The following is a 19,287-nucleotide window of genomic DNA, read 5'->3' on the forward strand; positions in this document are numbered from 1 at the left end:
CTTTACTGGCTATTGAAATAAAGAAAACCATAGGCTGTTGGAAAAGATATAGGCCTGGGGGCCGGGCGGGCAGGTCCAGACTAGAACTGGGACATGGGCCTTACCACTCCCCAGTCATGTGACTGGGGGAAGCGGTTTTTGCTTTCACAGCCCTGCCCTCTCATCTGATAACACTCAAGTATGGCAATCCTGATATTTGCCCTTTTCATAAAATTTAGAGCCACACGCTGTTCTAATGTGATGGAGATGTAGAAAGGACCGAGATGGCAGAAGCCAGTATCTTACGGTTTGTATGGAGAATGGTGAAGAGTGGAATAAGTATATGTTATCCAGACACACGTAAAGACAATGAAGGGCAGAAGTTCAAGGACAGATGGTTCTGGGAGGGAGAGGCCCAGCCATTTGCCCCTCGATAACATGGTTGTCATAGTTGCCAGGGAGGCAGCAAGCAGGTCCAGCAAGAGATAAGGCCAGGGGACAAGACCTTGCTAATGAGCTCTTCAGAGGGAACAAAGAAGTCTGTGCAGCTGGAGCAGAGGGAAAAGAGGCAAGAGTCTGGCAAGGGGAGAAAGACATGCCCAGAGGAACAAATGTTTGATGCATGTAGCCCTGTAAGCTGTCATAGACTCTCAGATTTGTATTCGAATGGAATAGAAATCTGTTCCAGTGTTTTTGCAACCAAGTGTAGCCCAATAAGTAAGGATGGAGTGAATTAAAAGAAAAGGATTAAAAAGATTCTGAGGTGGGGTGGGGAGTGAAGAGGAAGAATGATACACAGTATCTAGGGTGTATCTTTCTGAAAAGAGAGAGATTTTACAATATGTTGTTTTCAAAGCTTTGCACAGCCTTCTCTTCCTTCTCCGGAGACTTTATGATTGATATGCAAAATTCTGACAGGAAATTTTTGTATTGCCTGAATATCTAAGCAGCAGAAATAAAGTTCATGACCAATGCATGTTTCTGTCTTCTGTGTTTTTGTGAATGACTTCTATATGGCTGATTCAGGTAATGCCATGCTGCCTGTCATGGGTCCCAACATAAGGGTGCTCTTGACTGCCATGCCTAGTATGTCCTATGTTGGTTTAGAGAGTATAAAAGAGATTTCTCCTCGAAGACACAGAGAAATACCAAGGTAGAGATGAGGTTGGCTGGGTCCTTGACCATTGATAACAAACTTGTTCATAGCCATTCTATGACTGTTTCACCATTTTGTTTTGTTTTGTTCCATTTCTGGCTTCTCCCAATTAAATGAAATGTCATGAGAGACACAGATACATACATACTAACAAGCTTATTCCTATACAAGGTTGTTGGCCAACTTTGAGGAGGGGTGATGACTCTGGAGGGAGAAAGACAAGCGCATCACTCCAACATTGTGTTGCCTGTTGATGGTTATCTGCGGAAAAGAGACTCTAGCCATGACACTGGTGATCATGTGACACCATGCTTGCATTTCAAGCCCTCTCCCAGCTTCTCCCCTTCGCTGTTAGTGCTATTGTCTGAAAGGGCACTCACCTGAACTGCCTTCTAAGCCCACATCCTTGGATCAACCACTGACTGGTTGGATGGAGAACAGCTCTCACCAGCTCTCTTCCCCACTTGCAGCTCCTCAGTTTTTCCTCCCCTGCCTTAAGGGTTTCCATTTACATGCTCCTTCAATTGATTACTGAACACCCCATTCTCCCAGCCAAATGTTTCCAGCCGCAGTGAGCTCACAGCTCTCCTCCAGTGGAAAAGGCTCGAGGGCACCCTTTGTGGGTTCTCCTGCTCAGCTGGGAACAGTGTGGCTCCCTGAGTCAGAGGTGGCCCTGAGCATACAGATCTGCACCTCAGGTGGCGACAGTAAACGAAGGGCCGGATGCTGACCCTGCCTGCTTTCCCAGCTTGTTTCCAGACCATACCCCAGTGGAGCAGGGAGACAGGCTGGCCCTTTCCTGGAAGACTGTGTTGTTTTGGAGAAACTGTGGCTCTTCACCAAGCAGTCCTGCTTTCTAAGATTGCACAAAGGTCTAGAGTGGCTGCGTCATAGCTGCTCTCTCCCTCACTCTGGGTTAGCCTTGAGGTCTGCCAGCTCTCCCTGTTCCCGTCAGGTCTCTCATTTGCTTTTGCATGTACTTTCACTAATAAAATCCTTGCATATCTAATATTCTTTTGGAATGTGCTTCTCAAAGGGCTAATACAATGACCTCATGTGTTTATTATAGTGATGGTGTCATATATCATATGGGTCCACAGCAGTGGCTCACTACCAACTAAGAAAAACACTTACACTTACTACAGAGGAAATTCTCGATAAAATACATGTAGAGATCAATAAACAAATGTTTCTTGATTGACTGAATGAATACACACATGAGCGGCTTGCACGAGCTCGAGGGCAGGGATGGAAATCAAAGACTGTTACAGACACAGCAGGGACAAGAAGAGAATACTAACTTCCAGGAAGGACCACCCCCACCGTAAAGGTCACTACAGTGAAACCAGCTTATTGAGAGGAAGGGGTCTCCATGGAATGACGTCATTTTATAGCTGCGATGCAGGGATCGCATTGTGCCACACCTTCAGAAATACAACGTAATCCGTGATGAAAACTGTAGTTACAAGTTTTCTATGTTCAAAGAAAATGCTATGAAGTAACAGTCACAAACTGGAATTTAAAGCTTCTAGGTGTTTGACTTTCAAATGATCAGATCCTTCCAGAGCATTCACTTCCTAACCCGAAAGTGGAATAGTAACCTTCTCACAGTGTTTTCGAGGACTGAGCAAGATATACTTTATGTGGTGGTGTGAAAGGTTCAGCCCCACCATACACTTGTGTATCTGAATGCTTGGCCCATAGAGATTATGGTAAGAGGTATGGCCTTGTTGGAGCAGATGTGTTTTTGTTGAAGGAAACACGTCACTGTGACAACAAGCTTTGAGGTCTCCTATGCTTAAGCTACATCCCGAGACACAGGCCCCTTCTGCTGCCCTCGGATCAAACAGATCAAGATGTAGATGTCTCAGCTCCATCTCTAGCACCATGTCTGCCTGCACACAGCTATGCTTCCTCATCATGATGATAATGGACTAAACCTCTAAAACTGTAAGCCAGACCCAACTAAATGTTCTTTTATAGAAAAGTTGCCATGGTCATGGCGTCTGCTTACAGCAATGAAACCCTAAGTGATACACAGATGTCATACAAATGGCAGTTTATCCATGATCACAGGGGTCAGTCAATACTGACAGAGTCCGCAGACAGGACCAAGAAGGTATTGAGTCATTTCAGATGTCTGAGAGGAACTGACTCGAGAAACTTCCCCAATGCATCTCCTACCCTCTGGCAACCCTGCCACCATTCAATCTGCTATGCCCACTTTACAGCAAGTAGCCTAACACTCCATGAACCCTGACAAATTAGGTGAGTCTTCCTATGCTGGTTATGCCTTCAACACTGGAGGCCTCAGTCATTTGCAGAGAAAATGCAAATGACTCCTCCCTGAATTGTAGAGAAGTGTGGTGATGTTAAAAACATGACTTTATATTCTTTCACACTCCTCTCTTCAAGCGGTATGTCTTAGCTAGAGTTCCTATTTCTGTGAAAAGACACCATGACCATTCGTCATATAAAGGAAAGCACTTTGGCTAACAGTTTAGAGGTTTAGTTCATTGTAATCATGGAAGGAAGAATGGCGGCACGCAAGAAGATATGCTGCTGGAGAGGCGGCTGAGAGTTCTACATATGGATCTGCAGACAGCAGGAAGAAAGTGAGGCACTGGGCCTGGCTTGCGCATTTGAGACCTCAAAGCCCACCCCTCGTGACACACTTCCTCTAACAAGGCCACAGCCCTTAATAGTGCCACTCCCTATGAGCCTATGGGGGTCATTTTCATCAAACCACCACAAGGAGGACCTATGATGCTTCACAACTGCAAGACTTGATGCATCTCTGACCAATAGAAGAAAGTTGAAGCAGTGGTGTGTGATGTTGGAGTTTTGGTCACAAAAGGAACTATGTTTGCCTTTTTGTTCTTTGTCTTGGGCTTCATGTTCTCAAAGAGATGGGCTGCTATCCTAGCAGAAGGTAGTCTCTTGAGTCCTCCAGGCCAGCAACCAAGCAGGCATTGACTACAACCCTGGATCACGTCATGATACTCTTGCTGATTCAGTAACAAGTCATCTATTGCTTTGAGGCGATCACATTTGGAGTAATTTGTCACATGGCATTAGATAGCTAATCAAGACCATGCTTGAATATTCCAATGTTTTGGAGTTTGGTAGACATAAAAGATTACCACCTTTTACCTTGTGATCTAAGGTAGTCTCTGGGACTCTTGAGCTGACAGCTTTGGGACTTGAAAGCTACTCTCCTCAGAGTAGCTTTCACAGAGGTGTTTGTGCTGGCTGCAGATGTCTCCAAACACAAAAGTAATGGTGAATGCAATCATATGGGATTCCATGCCTGAGGTCACATTGTCCTCATAATCATTCCACTGGAGAAGCAGTAAAATCACAACTGCCCATGGCACAGCCCATAATAATGAACCATTGCCTATGAATGTTTTATAGACAATGAGAGATGTGGATGTCAGGGCCATCTGAGTTTCTGAACTGTGTGAACTACATGATCCCCTGTATGTTATGGTCTGTCCATGAGTCCCTTCTGTGATGGTTGATAGTATCCACTCAACAGGATCCAGCATTGCCTAGAAGATAAGTCTCTCAGCATGTCTTGAGGGATTAGCTGGATTAGATTAACTGAGGTGGATAGATCCCTTTTAACTATGATTGGCACCATTCCACAGGTTCTTGGATTAATCCCTGGATTAAATAAAAGGAGATAACAAGTTGGTCACTGGCATTTAACTCTGAGTTTCTTGCAATGTGAGCAATTATCTCAGGTTCCTGCTGCCATGACTTGTCCAACTCAGATGGATGGTACCCTCAAACTGTGAGCTAAACTAAACCCTTCCTTGCTTAGTTTCTTTTGCCAGGTACTTCACCATAGCAACCAGAAATGTAGCTAGCACAGAAAACCAGAAAATCAATGCCAGTGGTGGGGTTGTTGATATCATAAACCTGGTCATGTGGTTTGTAAGCCCTTGGAACTAATGTGCCAAATGTAAACAGAGCTAAATGTTTCTTTCTGGGAGGATCTTGGAAGGCTGTCAATAGAAACATGGAATACAGGCCATTCTAGCCTTGATCCTATGGGCATAAAAAGGGGATGGTTGTGCCATAAAACTGGTTTTACATGAGAAATTGAGAAGGGGTGAAGGGAGGATGTAGCTGTTAATGTGGCTTCATCAGCAGTCATCAAAGAAAGGGGCTTCTGGGAATGGCTCTGAGGGATTATCTAGAGTAGGCTACTTGAGGTAGAAAGACCTCCCTTAACTCCGGGTTGACCCATTCCACATGAGCTAGGATCCCAGACTGAATCAAAAAGAAGGCAAGCTGACCACTGGCATTCATCATGTTCTGTTTCCCAACTGCGAAAACAATGCAGCAAGCTGCTGCAAGCTCTTGCGTCTCTGTCATGATGGACTGCACTCGAGCTGTGAACCAAAATAAATCTGCCCCCACCTTAAGCTGTTTTCCTCGAATCTTTTGTCTTATCAAAGTAAGACACCATTAGCTAATACAGAGAAGTAACAAGGCTATCACTTTTACTACAACATGTGCAGAATACAAGGATGGAGAAGGCCTCACCTTTACTTTCAACCAAAGCACCAACTTCAAGGTCACCACAGACTTCTGCCTCTGCTTTTGGTAATGATAAAACTATCAGTGTCTTCTAAACCATACCAGGGTTTCTCTTTTTGGGACAAGGTTTCTCTGTGTATCCCTGATTATCCTGGAATTCACTCTCTAGACCAGGCTGACCTCAAACTCAGAGATTCTCATGCCTCTGCCTCTTGGTGCTGGGATTAAAGGAAGGGTTCCTGTTTTGAGAAACAAATACTGGCTAAAGAAAGCAGCCTTCATACTGAGCCTCAGGCAGTGTTGAAGTAGGTAAACACTGCCCTCATGGTGCTTTCCCGAAATGTTGAACAATTGCTAGCATCTTCATGTCAGACACCCTGGCGCAGCCATGACCATGTCTCTCTTTGTCCATCTGCTTGGGTCTTCTTCAGTAGCAATGCATCCTGCTTGTTTTCCATCTGCCTCCTTTAGATGCTTCTTTATCAGATTGGATCTTCTCCACTATCTTCAAGATCTACAGCAGACACAGCACTGGGAATCTGCTGCGAGTTGTCTGTGATGAGAGCTATCCTCGGATGGATGGGGCGCTTTTCATCACACCTTGCAGTGGGCACTAATGTTGTGACACCGTAGAACATCGGTATCCATGTCCACCATCAAGAGCCTTGCTGCCTCTTCTGTAGGCTTTCCTCCTTCCTTCACTGCTAACATGACCCTATGTGCAGACCTTCTCCCTCCCTCACCTCAGCAGGAAATACTCCTATGGGCTCTGGCCTACCTGCCCTTCCTCCCTTTGCCATGTTCTATTCATTTCTTCCCACCTCCCCTCGTCCACCTGTTCTTCTGACATCTCTGCAAACTGCATTCGCTGAGCTGCGCTTTGAAGGTGCTGCTTAGACGTCTTCCCAACAGATTCCTCTTGTGTCCTTATACTGCCTATGATCCCTCCTTCTTTCCACTCTTGCCAGAATTCTGACAGCACACTCATGTGACTACCACCCTCTTAACACTCCTGTTCCACCCCTTTCGTGCCACCCCTGAATTTTGTGGTTTTCTAGGATGCCATCTTCGCTTGCTTCTCTTCTCACCATCACCTGCGCCATCTTTAACTACTGCTGCATATGAATTCTCAAAATCCTCACTTCTTCTTTCATTTGCATTCCCTTCTGGTTCTTGCACTTTTACTGAAAAAACAACAACAACAACAACAACAACAACAAAACTTTCCTTATGGTTCACAGACTTCTCAAATTCATATGAATAAAACTTATGCTTTTCCTTTCTTTCCAACTTGCTTTCTTCTTTCATCAAGCAATACCACCGCCCCAGAAGTCTACAGTCATCTTATGACTTGCTTATTATTCCTTCTTTCCTTTCATCTCCTCACAGTGTTGTCAATGTCTTGGTCCTTCCTTACTGCACTGTGTGTGTGTGTGTGTGTGTGTGTGTGTGTGTGTGTGTGTGTGTGTTGGGGGATAGTGGCAGGATATAAAATCTGGGGTCATGAGAGCACTAGGCAAGTACCCTGCCATTTAGCTACAACTCTGGCCCTGACGTTTCCTTCTCAAAACCAACTTTCAGTCTTTCACTGGGGTTTTCAGCCTTCTTCACTGGGGTTACTTCTGTGTTACCCATCATCCCTGCAGACATGAATGACACTGAGTGCTCACTACAATAGCTTCTGTCTCTTGCTCACAACTCAAGCTTATTTCCCTCTTCTGTCTACATCCTGAGAAATTTTGAAATCTTTGTATATACTTAAAGGTATCATTCAGACTTACTTTTTGAAAAATATAAGTCATTCTTAACTGATAGGATAGAGCTGCAAATCCTCAAATACTACTTCCTCTTAAAGCAAAGCTTTCTACAGAGCAGGCTGGCACCGCACGCTGTGTTCTGGAGCATCTCCAGGATGACATTATCCACATGATTTTTATTATTACCCACATCTGACTGTCTGTAACACTGGTTCACAGTGTATGCCTTCTGGATGCCAGCCCCTTCTAAGTACGAGAGCGACAGCAGTGAACAAAACCCATTGAATATTTCCACCAATGGAAAGTTTACTGTATTTCCAAGAGGAGACATGATAGAGAAAGGAAACAGTCAGCCAGGCAAGCACATATATTAGATCACCCAGAGCTCTATGAGCCGGCAGGAAAATATCGGTGTCACCTGCAAGTAGGCTAAGACTTCAGAAGAGTTATGTGGGGTAGACCATGACCCGGGTCATGTTTTAAATGCTTGCTCCAGTTGCTAGATAGGAAACAGCACATAAAAAAGAAAATGGGGCATGGAAGCTGGCCAGGAAGGTGTTGTTAGGAACTGTGGGGAAAAGTAACTGCAGGCTGGGAGTGTGGAGCCTGGAGTGGAGATGGAGAAGACGGGGCACAGCTGAAGTTTGGGGAAGTCAGCACAAGAATCGTTCACAGGACAGCATGTAAATGCAAGGGAGGAAGCAAATTAACAACGAGACTTTTGTGTTGGGCTTCTGGATAGATGGCAGTGCTATCTAAAGAGACAGGAGGTTGGAAAAGCGGTTTAAGGTCCTGGGGTGGGAGAGTATCAAGTGTTCTCTTTTACCCATGTGGGAAGCCTGTGGGGAAACCACACTGAGTGCCTGGGATTAAGGTCAGAATTTGAGGTAAAGATTTTCAAATGTGTGTATATGTACACACACACACACACACACACACAGCTGGATTAAAGATTGTTTTTTTTTTAAAAAAAAAAAAAAAACTACAGTAACAGAAAAAAGAACAGGCAACTTAGATATGAGCCCTGTGATCCCTCCATGCCCACTTATTCAGCATCCTTTCCATCTGCAGCACTGGTAAAGGAGCCACCAAGGCTTGGTAGACTTGATGTCAGTTGTTACTTTACACCCTCTTATTTCCTGAGGGCTGCCGCACTCTCCAGTCCTCGTGCCAGCTACAGAGGAAGAGCCCCAGACACCACTAACAAGCTGCTCTTATCCTGTCCGTCTCCAGTTCCACACACGAAGTGGCTAAGCAGTTTCTTTATTCCTTTCTTTCTTTTTTTGAATGATCTTCCATAATGCTGTCAAACTTTAAATATACATATTGAGAGTAAAATAGACAATTTCACAGAGAAAAATGGGATATTTTATCATAACTGCTTATCCTGAACAATTTATATAAATAATGCTATTTCCAATCATAGACAGTCCAGCTTGCAAAAAAAGCCCCGCCACACTTCCCCGAGCCACCACAATTGCAGAGAACAGCCTTTTCTTTACTCATCATTTTATGTATGAAAATACAGTCTTGCTTTCTTCAGGTCCTATCTGAATTCCTTAGCATCCGGCGCACAATTTGTTATAGGTGCGCATCAGTTAGCTGCACATGCAGTGTTCACATGCGCTCGCTGAAGGTTCCATGCTCAGGTTAGTGCACCTTTTCCTTATAAGCTTTGAGTGTATCAAAGCATTTTGGTGGGGCTGCAGGTCAGTTCACTCTTCCCTGTTTCATAAGAGAGGCAAGAAGCCTCTGTGCTTTGATCTTTGCTTGGACACATAATTGCTTATCTCTCTAGCTGGCGCTGGAGCTCCAATCGTGCAACAGGGCTGCTTCACATTTCTAGAATTTTATTCCTACAAGTCTGGGGGTCTGTCTGTCCTCAGGCCACCAGTTGTGGCTGATGCATACGAACACCAGGTCATCCTAAAGCCACATCCACTGAGGTTGAAGGTGGTAAGAACCGATGTTGGGTTCAGCTTCTACTCAGTGGTTCTGTCTAGTCGTTACTCCTCCTGACTTTAAGCTTTAATGCTTTAGGTGAAATACACACCTCAACCAGCTCCCATAATGATTTAAGATCAAATCCCTGGTGGAATGAGAGAGAGAGAGAGAGATGTGCTAACTGACAGGTGCCTCCTACTTGGCTTTTCTTCTAACTGGACCCCAACATGTAAAATATTCCTTCTCTTGGTTTCTGTCTCTGCGTAATTCTGTCTTTCTCTTTCCCTCCCTTCCCATCCCCTCTTCCCCCTCCTCTTCTTTTCTCCCTTTCTCTCCCTTTCTTCTCTACTGTGGAGAATACACCAACTCTTTTTCCTAACAGAGGACTCCAACAAGCCTTCTTTAAGCTCTAGTTAGTATCTGTATACCAGGAGTCTTTCCCAACAATTACAGGATATTCCATTTAGAAATAAACATCATAATTCTGAGGCAGAATGTCTAAACTTTGGCATACTGCTCAACTGACTCCTATGCCTGCCAGTCTCTGTCCGTGTTCCTCCCACATTCCGGGCTAGGCAGGCAGCCTCTGTGAGTCTCCTTTTGGTCGGCCTAACAGCCACGATTCCCAGCGGTTCCTCAAAATGGAGAGGTTGGCACAGGCAGACAAGTGCACTGGATGGCAGTTTGTACAATGTGCTCCCTTCCAGAAGACAGAGTTCTACTTTTATGAGTTCCCCACACTACCGCTTTAAACTGTGCTCACACGCAACCTCCGCCTGTGCATAGCATCCGGCACATCACCTCTGCTGCCTCGCCGAACTGAAGAGCTGCGGGGCACACAAGAGTGTCACTGCTAAGCAGCACCTTGCCTTCCTTTCCATTCCACCTGCTGTGATCATCACGACATGACCCGTATGGTCTCGAATCTCACATCGCTTCCCTGGCCAAAATGAATGGCCACCCTGAATGGACAATGCTCTTCCTACTTGTCTCTTTTAGGAATTTATTTCTCTATTCTGCACCTTGGCTAAATGGTCCTAAGTCCTTAATTTTTGAAGGTTTCATGAGTGTTCTTACTTAGAGAACTTCACAATAGGTCACCCCACCCCTCTTCCTTTGTCACATGCACGTGCTGGTGAACATGCATACCCATCAGGTCCTCACTCTATCCTCTCCTTGGGTCATCTCATCTGCTCCCTGGTCCTCAGCAACCTCTAGGACAGAGTGGCTGCCAAATCTGCATCTCTGCCTCCTGTTTCCTCTGAAAGCTAGACCCAGAACCCTAACTGCCCTAGCGTCTCCACTGCATACTCCTAGGTTTCTTAGGCACAGTCATCTGAAACCCAAATCCTACTTGGTCCCTGGTTTAAGTTAACCTTATCTCAACCTTATCCTTCTCACTGTCCCTGCTTATACTTCCTCCCTTTTCATGATTCCTTGTTTCCTATGTAAATTGCTTTTGTATACCAGCAATTCAATATTCTTCAATTATTCTATCTATTAATGTATTCTTCTCAATTAGCTATAAGGCTTCTTTTCTTGGAGGCAAGAATATTTGTTAATGGTGCTATATTCATGCAAAAATCTATACTTATATGGACTTAGAATACATTATCAGGCTTGAGTTGATTCATTCTCAAGCCTTAAGTCTCTGGCTGAGGAGAAACATGCTGGGAAACCCAACTATACCTGCTAAGTCAAAGGCAATGGGGCCAACTCACCTTGTAGCACTACAAATAAGAAAACACACAGATGTGGAGCCTAGCCCCAACTGATACATCTACAACACCACTCATTTTACTAAGGGAGCCTTGCATAAGAGGAGGTGGAAAGATTCCAAGAGCCAGAGGATCAGAGGTTTTGCTATGAGACTTTGTAGTCTAGAACTTCCAGAAGCTACCCCAATAAAATCTCACTAACAAGACTGCCTAAATTTGGGCTGAATAAGGACAACAACAAAAGACATGTTAATGTGTATTAGGAAAAGACTAAGAGGGCCCAACCCTACACAAATGAACTACAGGCAACTAAGGAATGCTAGGAGCAGGAGAAAGTCTTCCCAGCGAAGACCATGCCAATTGATTATCTAATATATAAGGTTTAAAATGTACATCCGAGTAACATTATATAGACTGAGCAGGATATATATATATATATGTATATATATATGTATATATCTATATCTATATCTATCTATCTATCTATCTATCTATCTATCTATCTATCTATCTATCTATGTTACAACAATGAAAAAGAAGCCATGAATTTAACAGATTATAAGAAGGGGTAAGCAAGAGGGTTTGGAGGGAGGAAATGGAAGGGGAGCATGATGTAATTATATTATAATCTCAAGAAATAATAAAAAAATAAAATAAATAATAGAAAAGTGAAATAGTCTAAATCGAGCTTTAGAGTCTGAGTTGGAACTGTGTCTCAGGATTCCATTCCTCATGCATGATTCTGCATGAAGTGGTTTATTTCTGTCTACCTCCAATTCTCTTTTTAGAGCAGCCCATTTGAGGACAGAGAATAAGGACATGATTTATTATACTGTGTTGGCTCTTTCCTTATAGGAAGCTCTTCTGTGACGTCGGAAACTAGTCTAGAATTGAGGATGTTGGAGTGTGAAGGAGTCTGAGAAGGAGAAGAAGACTTTCTTACTCCTTCCAGCTCCTGCTCTGGCTCCAATATTCAAATGAACCTAAGGGGCAGCCATTGACCTTCAACCTAGTGGCCAGCGGATGGCTCCTCTCCACTTGCTTATCTCAGGTGCACTCAAACTCTGAGGCCACAGACCAACTGTCTACACTCCTTCCTCAGTGAAATATGATAATAAAACTACTTTGTCTTAGTTTTCTATTCCTATGATTAAAAAACAATCACCAAAACTAACTTGGGAGGAAAGAGTTTATTTCAGCTTACAGTGCACATCACAGTTTCTGGGGAATGTCAGGGCAGGAACAGGGCAGCATCCTGGGGGAAGGAGCTGATGCAGAGGCTGTAGAGGAGTGTTGCTTACTCACTGGTTACATGTGGCTTGCTCAGACCCCTTTCTTATACAGCCGAGGACAACGGCCAAGGTATGGCACATCCCACAGTAAGCTGGGCCTATGCAGGTCAACCATTCAGCAAAAACAATGCCCCACCGGCCTGCAATTTCTCAGTTGATGTGCCTCTTCTCAGATGAGTCAGTTTATGTCAGAGTTGTCATAAAACGCCAGGCAGCTCACACCTCTTCTTTCTCCTCTCTAAAGCTGCCACATGGGTGGGCCATGAGTTCAGTTCATCTACTGACTACATGAAAATGTGATGAGCATCCAACTTGGCAAAGCCTAACACGATGGTGAGGAGGTCTAGATGTTCATAGATGATAATCCCTGAGCTTTGTGCTTCTCACAGCTCTGTAGGCGCTGAGTTTTCTGAAGCAGGGGCTGTACCTTTTAACTTGCCTGGTCTGAACCCGGGAAAGATAAGCCAGTTCAAGCCATGTCAGCCTCCTCTTTCCAGCATCCCTACCGTATCCAATGGCAGTTTTCATATTTCTGTCCTGGCCCCTCCCATCTTCTCCTCTCACAGCCTTCTGGTATTGTCATTAGCACATCTCACAGTATGATTTATCCCTGACTGGGATTACTATGGCAAAGTAGACAAAGGCACATTTTCCCCTCTGTGGATACAATTTTGACAATAACCCAGCAGGTGTATATAGGGACACTTTGAGAGAAGAAAGCAATCCCCCAAAATTGCATCAAAGGCAAACTCAGAGCTACAGTGCATTAAATTCTCCAATAATGATGTCAAAATTACAATATCATTCTGGAATGCTTTCCATGATATTCATTGACTTTCACAATCAAATAGACTGTTGGCCTCCACCCTTAATTAAACAGTTAAGGAAAGGAAGACTGTTAATTATGGAACATCCATGGTGGGCACAGGGTGAGATATTTTAATGAAAAGATCAAGAATAAATGTACTTCAAGGTTAAAAAAATGATCACCCACACTGGGAGCAAAGGCTCCTCTTTAGAACTGGAAAGCAGCTCTTGTTAGTACGCCTAGGTGCCCAGTCGTACCCTTTCATCTGTATGCTACCTTACACGATCATTTCCTGGCTCCTTAGATGACACTAGAGAAAATGTTATTAGCATAAAGGAGAACGAATAATTAAAGTGATTTTCAACAGAAATTCGACAGATAAACGACTCTAATCATCATTCTTTGATCACAAATGTCACCTATCCTTAATGGAATCACTCAGGCAGGTTCCTTAACGGTGAAGTATCCTATCAGGTGTTGCAATTTAAGTCCTCATGCATAAGCAATGAGAGATTTTTCAAAGGCTACCCGGAAAATAGGGGTTTACGAGTGAAGGAGGTAATGTCTTTTGGAGAAGGCTTTGAAGTCAGACTTCAGTGATTTCCCAGGAACAAAATTACAGTGCTGTATTGGTGCCAACATCTGGCCCACAGTTAACACCCCTTTCTACCCTGAGAGCGCTTCCCTCCTCTGCTTCTCATCTCTGATCCCAGGCTCCAAGAGCTCCGTCATCTAGAACCTATCTTTGTAGGGATAATGCCATATTTTCGTACACAGTAGGTACCTAACGATTCTCAGGCAGTTCAGTGACTCTTCCATGGCAACAGCTCTGACAGCTCAGCAACCGATTGCCATCCCAGTGAGACCACCAGCACATTCTGCTGCAATTCTAATGTTCCCAAGGACTGGAAGATTTCCTTTCGGCATCGTAACACTTCGGTATTTGAAAACTTAAACAATGGCCTGAATGCTGAACCCGAGGACAGCAAACACAGCTACTGATTGGTGATTCTTCAAAATGACTTAGAATTCACGGTAGGTAGTAGGTAGGTCATTTAATGGACAGAGTAGACCCAACCCGTGGATGGTGTGAGGTTCTTCACATACATACTGTCTCACTGAAAAATCTCATCATTCGCCCACAGAAACGAGTCTCTTAAGTTCACCATGGAAATAGTACTTTGTGCCCATAGGATGATCAGTTTCTCACTCCTGAATGAAATTTGCTTTGGAATCTGATTTCTCCACATGCACACACAGGGAAAAAGTGGGAGGAAAATGTAGGAAACTTGTGTTGGGGGATGAGTTCACCTACTGCCTGTCTCATCTTAGGGAGGATTCCACTGGCTACAGTGGCTTTCTGCCTCAGATCACACTCATCTCCACGCTGATCTCTACTCCCTGAAGCCCTATGTGGCATGGGATAACAAGTTCAGGGCACCCAGTTCCAAGACTGAGACATAGAAAGCTGTGTGGTCGGTTTTGAAACTTGTTATGCGAGCTCATGGAAAACCTGAAACTCCCCTACTCAGCTTCACGGAATAGGAGCTATGCTAAGCGAAAGGTAGATTTTAAATGAGACCCATCTGTGCGGAGGCTTCGCCTATCCGTTCTGACACAGACACTCAAGAGCAGCTGGATCCTCATTTAGTGAGCCAGCTGCTTATAAAATTCTGAGCTTTCTACTGAGCTGATCTTCTTTAACTCTGGAAAAAGATGTCAGAAAATTGGATCTATTATTTGAACTTTCACCATTAACAAGGACATAAAATCAGAGTTTTTAAAGTTATCTATTTGAGGCATTCCTAAGATCTCCCTGTTAGGACAGAAATAAATTCAATGGTGATGATTTTAGAAATAAAAGAGTGAAGTCACATGCCATCTTGCTGGGCAGCTTTTGAAGAAAGGGCACTTACATAAGGAAAGGAAAAGACAGGAGCTCTCTGGAGACTACAATAGCCCCAGAGGCTGTAGATATAATGCTGAACTAATTGTGTCCTGGGGCTTAAAAAATTACCAACATTTCTGGAAGCTAACATTATAGATTTTGGTTTTGATTTGACTACTCAGCATGAACTGGACTGAGAATTTTCTGTAACTCAAAAAGCTATAGAAAAAAAATTCACATGTTCTCTCTTTCCTATTAAAGACAATTGAGAGAGAGATGAGTATATAAGACTACAGTGACATTTATACAAGTTGCTACTGACTGAGGGCCAGATTCTAATTACACCTGCCTTTCCTTATCATAAGGTAGCATGGACTTGATATTAGCTCAAAGAAATCAAGCCCTTCACAATGCACATTACTAAGCTACAATAAAAAACAGCTAATGTCAGAGGTAATAATCAACCTCATCTGGGATATTATTTTTTGTTGTTGTTTTCAAACAACAAACAAAATCAAACCTCTTCTAATCCTGAAAAAAAATACAGCATTTCCAAATGTAATCAGTGAGTTAGATTTAACCAGTCAATATGATTCAAAATCCAATAGCAATTTTGCCTTAGCAATTCCCAAGACTGAGGATATAGTTTTAACAGTGAAATAAAAATTGAAAATAGGCAAAATGAGCTTCATGGAATCAGTACAGCACAGAAACTCCACCAAGGATCTCCCAGACTAATGGAAGAACACTATTCAACAGAGAATGTGTTCCACCCTATTTTCTTTACTTTTGAGGCTATAATCCATAGTGTCTGTATGATAACTTGCTTACTGAGGATGACTGACTAAATAAAACTGAAAAAAAAATATCAAAGAATGTGTCTTCCGAATGGATTTATTATCTGTGTAGGTGTGTGTGTGTGTGTGTGTGTGTGTGTATGTGTGTGTGTGTGTGTGTGAAAGTACACATGCCACAGCACCCACATAAAGGTCAGAGACTACATGCAGTGTTGGTTCTCATCTATGAAGGAAGTCCAGGAATCGCACCCTGGACAGGCTTGCGCTGCCAGCACCAATGCACTGAGCCACCTCACAGACCTGCGAAACTGATAATCAAATTGTCGAGTAAAGCAGAAGGCCAAGAGAGGCAGAAGTCGGGGGAGAGCATTATGAGGACATCTTCCCCCTTGGGTGGTTCTGAGGACCACCTGCGGCTGACCTTCAGGTGAGCGAGCACTCTGCCACTGAGCCCCAGGACTAGTTGCGGGAAACAGTCTTTACGATGGTGCAGGATAAAAGTCCAAAAGGAAACTGTCTTATAGGATGAAGTCTACGACCTTAAGAAGTTCACTCTGACAGTGGGCAGGTCGGTCCTGCTGTCCTACTGCCTGTTAGGCGAGCTGAGCTTCTTCACTGTGAGTAGACTGTAACTCCTGTGTGAGAACCCAGAGTCCTGCCCTACACAAGGGAAGGAGCGGACAAATCTACGTGCGGAAGCCACATATTTGAAGACCATCTCAGATTAACCCAACACCCATCCATCCATTCCTCGAGGCGCATTTTGGATACAGTTTAAATAATTTAGAGTTAATAAGCAATTCGTTCTTGAAGGAAAAATATTCCGTGACAATTACTGTCAAAATATTTATTATTGTTGGTTGTGAACTTAAAATTTAACCCTTACCATAGTCAGGATGTGGCATGTGTATGTGCATGTATGTGTTTGTGTGTACACGTGTGTGTGTGTGTGTGTGTGTGTGTGTGTGTGTGTGTGTATGCATGCACACATGTTATAAGGCAGGGTCTCATGTATCTTAGGCACTACTCAAATTCACTATGTAGGTGAAGATAATTACTGAGCTCTGGTCTTTCTTCTGGCCTCCTCCTTCCAGAAAGCATTGATAAGCGTTTCTATAACCTGTTGTTTCTCACAGATGTGGGAACTAAACCTGAGGGAGACACTCAGTAAGGCGCTCAGAGACACTCAGCTGTTGGATGGCAGAGTGAGAGCTGTCCCGGCCCGTCTCGTTCCCACAGTGCTTCACTGTGTCACTTCATCACAACCTGAGCTAAAAGCTCCAACCCAGGCAGCCACTGCTTTGTGTGAATTGCAGCAGCACAGGGTAGCTCATGTGCTCGGGTGATCCTACACCGACTTAGGTTATCGCTGGGATTCTTGTTGTAAGTCCTCCTCTTGATGGTAGATCGGTGTAAGGCATGGTTATCTTCACGGCCTTGTGGTTCCCTCAGTGCCTATTTCACTGTCCAAGCCACTTGGTCAGTGCTCAGGAGATTTTGGTTATGGTGCAGAATTAAAGTAAAGGGCTGATTTGCTGATCATTCATTCTCTCACCCTGTTCACACCATGAAAACACCAGTCCAAAAGGGCGAAGGCCATGTCCTTCATACCCCAAAGGCAGAGGAAGAGAACGGGTTTCATCCCTTCAAACAGGAAGATGACTCGACCCCGTTCACCTCCTCTCCTACATCTGCAATGGAATCTGACTGGTAAACCAGCATCTCTCATTGATTTAGTTAAATTTCAGAGGGTGAGGTTTCATGATAAATTTTAAGAGAATAGACAAATGCTAGCAGAACTCAGTTCCCTAAGGTTTGTAAATGCCAATTGCAGCTAATCTTTTACAAGTGTACACATTTTATTTCTCTTCCAAATTACTGTGTATTTTAATCACACAGATTTATGGAGCATAGGGGATAGTTTGACACCTATGTAATGATCACATTGGGGTAGTTAACATTTCAGTGCCTTTAAATATTAAAAATTGATTAACATAACAATTATACATATTTGCAGAAAATAGATAAGAATGGAATATGGCATTTGTCAGAAGGCACAGAATACACGAGAATCTAGTAGCTTAATATTTAAGGGAGCAGTCAGGGTATCCTTGAGATCCCTCCTAAGTTGACCTTATTCAACCCATTTTCCTGGGTAGCCATTAGAGTCTGAGAGCTCTATTTTGACATGGACTGAAGCTATAATGAGCTCCATCCTTTACTTTCTACCCAGACAACCGACTCTATCACTCTGTCCTCAGTTAAAACCAACTGGAAGTCCCCATCTTATATTCTTATAGTTGACTGGATTTGGTTGGGAGTTTGTTCAACTCCTGGACAACCCAGCAGTAGAGAAATAAACTCTGAAAATAAATATTTTATAGGTATTTTCCTGCCAAATGTAAAAAAAAAAAACAATAAATGTTAAATAATAAAAACCTTTAGGTCATACAAGTAAAGAATATTGGAGCTGATGGGAAGTTTGGCCTGCATTTATAGCCTGGTACATTCCCAATACAGACAGCGATGCTCTGTATCAATACAGAGGCATGCTCTGTTCAGAGGGAGCTGCCAAAACGTGCAGCAGTGGGAATGACTCTCAAAGTCACTGTGCTGAGCAATATAAGCCAGGCAGGAAAACACACACTGTACCGTTCCACAGCAAACTAAGCAATGATGGCGAGGCTATGGACGAAGGTATTGGTGAGGAAAGCCACTGAGCATGTTTTGCATCTTGACTGAGCTGGTGGTCCAATGGTATCCAGGCATATCAAATTGCACACAAAACTACTCTTTTTTTATTTATTTCTGTTAACTTGTCTCTCAATAGGCTTGCTTAATAAGTCTTTAAATGTGTTCAAGGCTACATAAGGAGTAAGACATTGTAGCTCTGGCCATGGGCCTTCCAAAAAAAGGTCTGTTGGGTCTACAAACAAGCCTAGTTCTTTTTTCTTTTGATGGGAACACACTTCTCTGAACCAAAACAGGCAGTGAGTGGCCTTTCGCCCACTGTAACTGATACCGAATACCTACATGAGGTAGTTTCAGAAAAATCATAAGATTTGGTAGGGCCTATAAGTGAATCTGAGATATTAGATCAGCAGCTCAGAGTCATCAGAAGGCAGCCACAATACATACCAATTTCAAGGAAGACAAAACAGTGATTACAAGTCCCACAAAGAAGAAAGCAGGAGGAGATGAAAGAGCTGAAGAGCCGTGGGTGTCATTGGTAATTCAAGAGGTCACACACACACAAATGAACATGCACCACATGTGGTTGGTTTCAAGCCTACAGAAGAGCCAAGTGTGCACAGTATCTATAATATGTCTATAGGTAAGAAATATACAGTAAAAATCATGCAAATGAGGCAGGAAAAATTTATTGTGGATCAGTGAA

At 43.5% G+C, this 19,287-nt stretch overlaps 1 protein-coding gene across 1 annotated transcript in view; it reads right to left on the bottom strand.

Annotated features, from left to right (window-relative positions):
* The window catches only part of Zmat4 (zinc finger matrin-type 4), a 372,312-nt gene that overhangs the window by 16,216 nt on the left and 336,809 nt on the right, over positions 1 to 19,287 (bottom strand). The gene's annotated exons all lie outside the window — the stretch shown is intronic.

Source organism: Psammomys obesus, unplaced genomic scaffold, assembly GCF_907164565.1.
Source record: "Psammomys obesus unplaced genomic scaffold, mPsaObe1.curated_primary_1811, whole genome shotgun sequence".
Classification (NCBI taxonomy): Eukaryota; Metazoa; Chordata; class Mammalia; order Rodentia; family Muridae; genus Psammomys; species Psammomys obesus.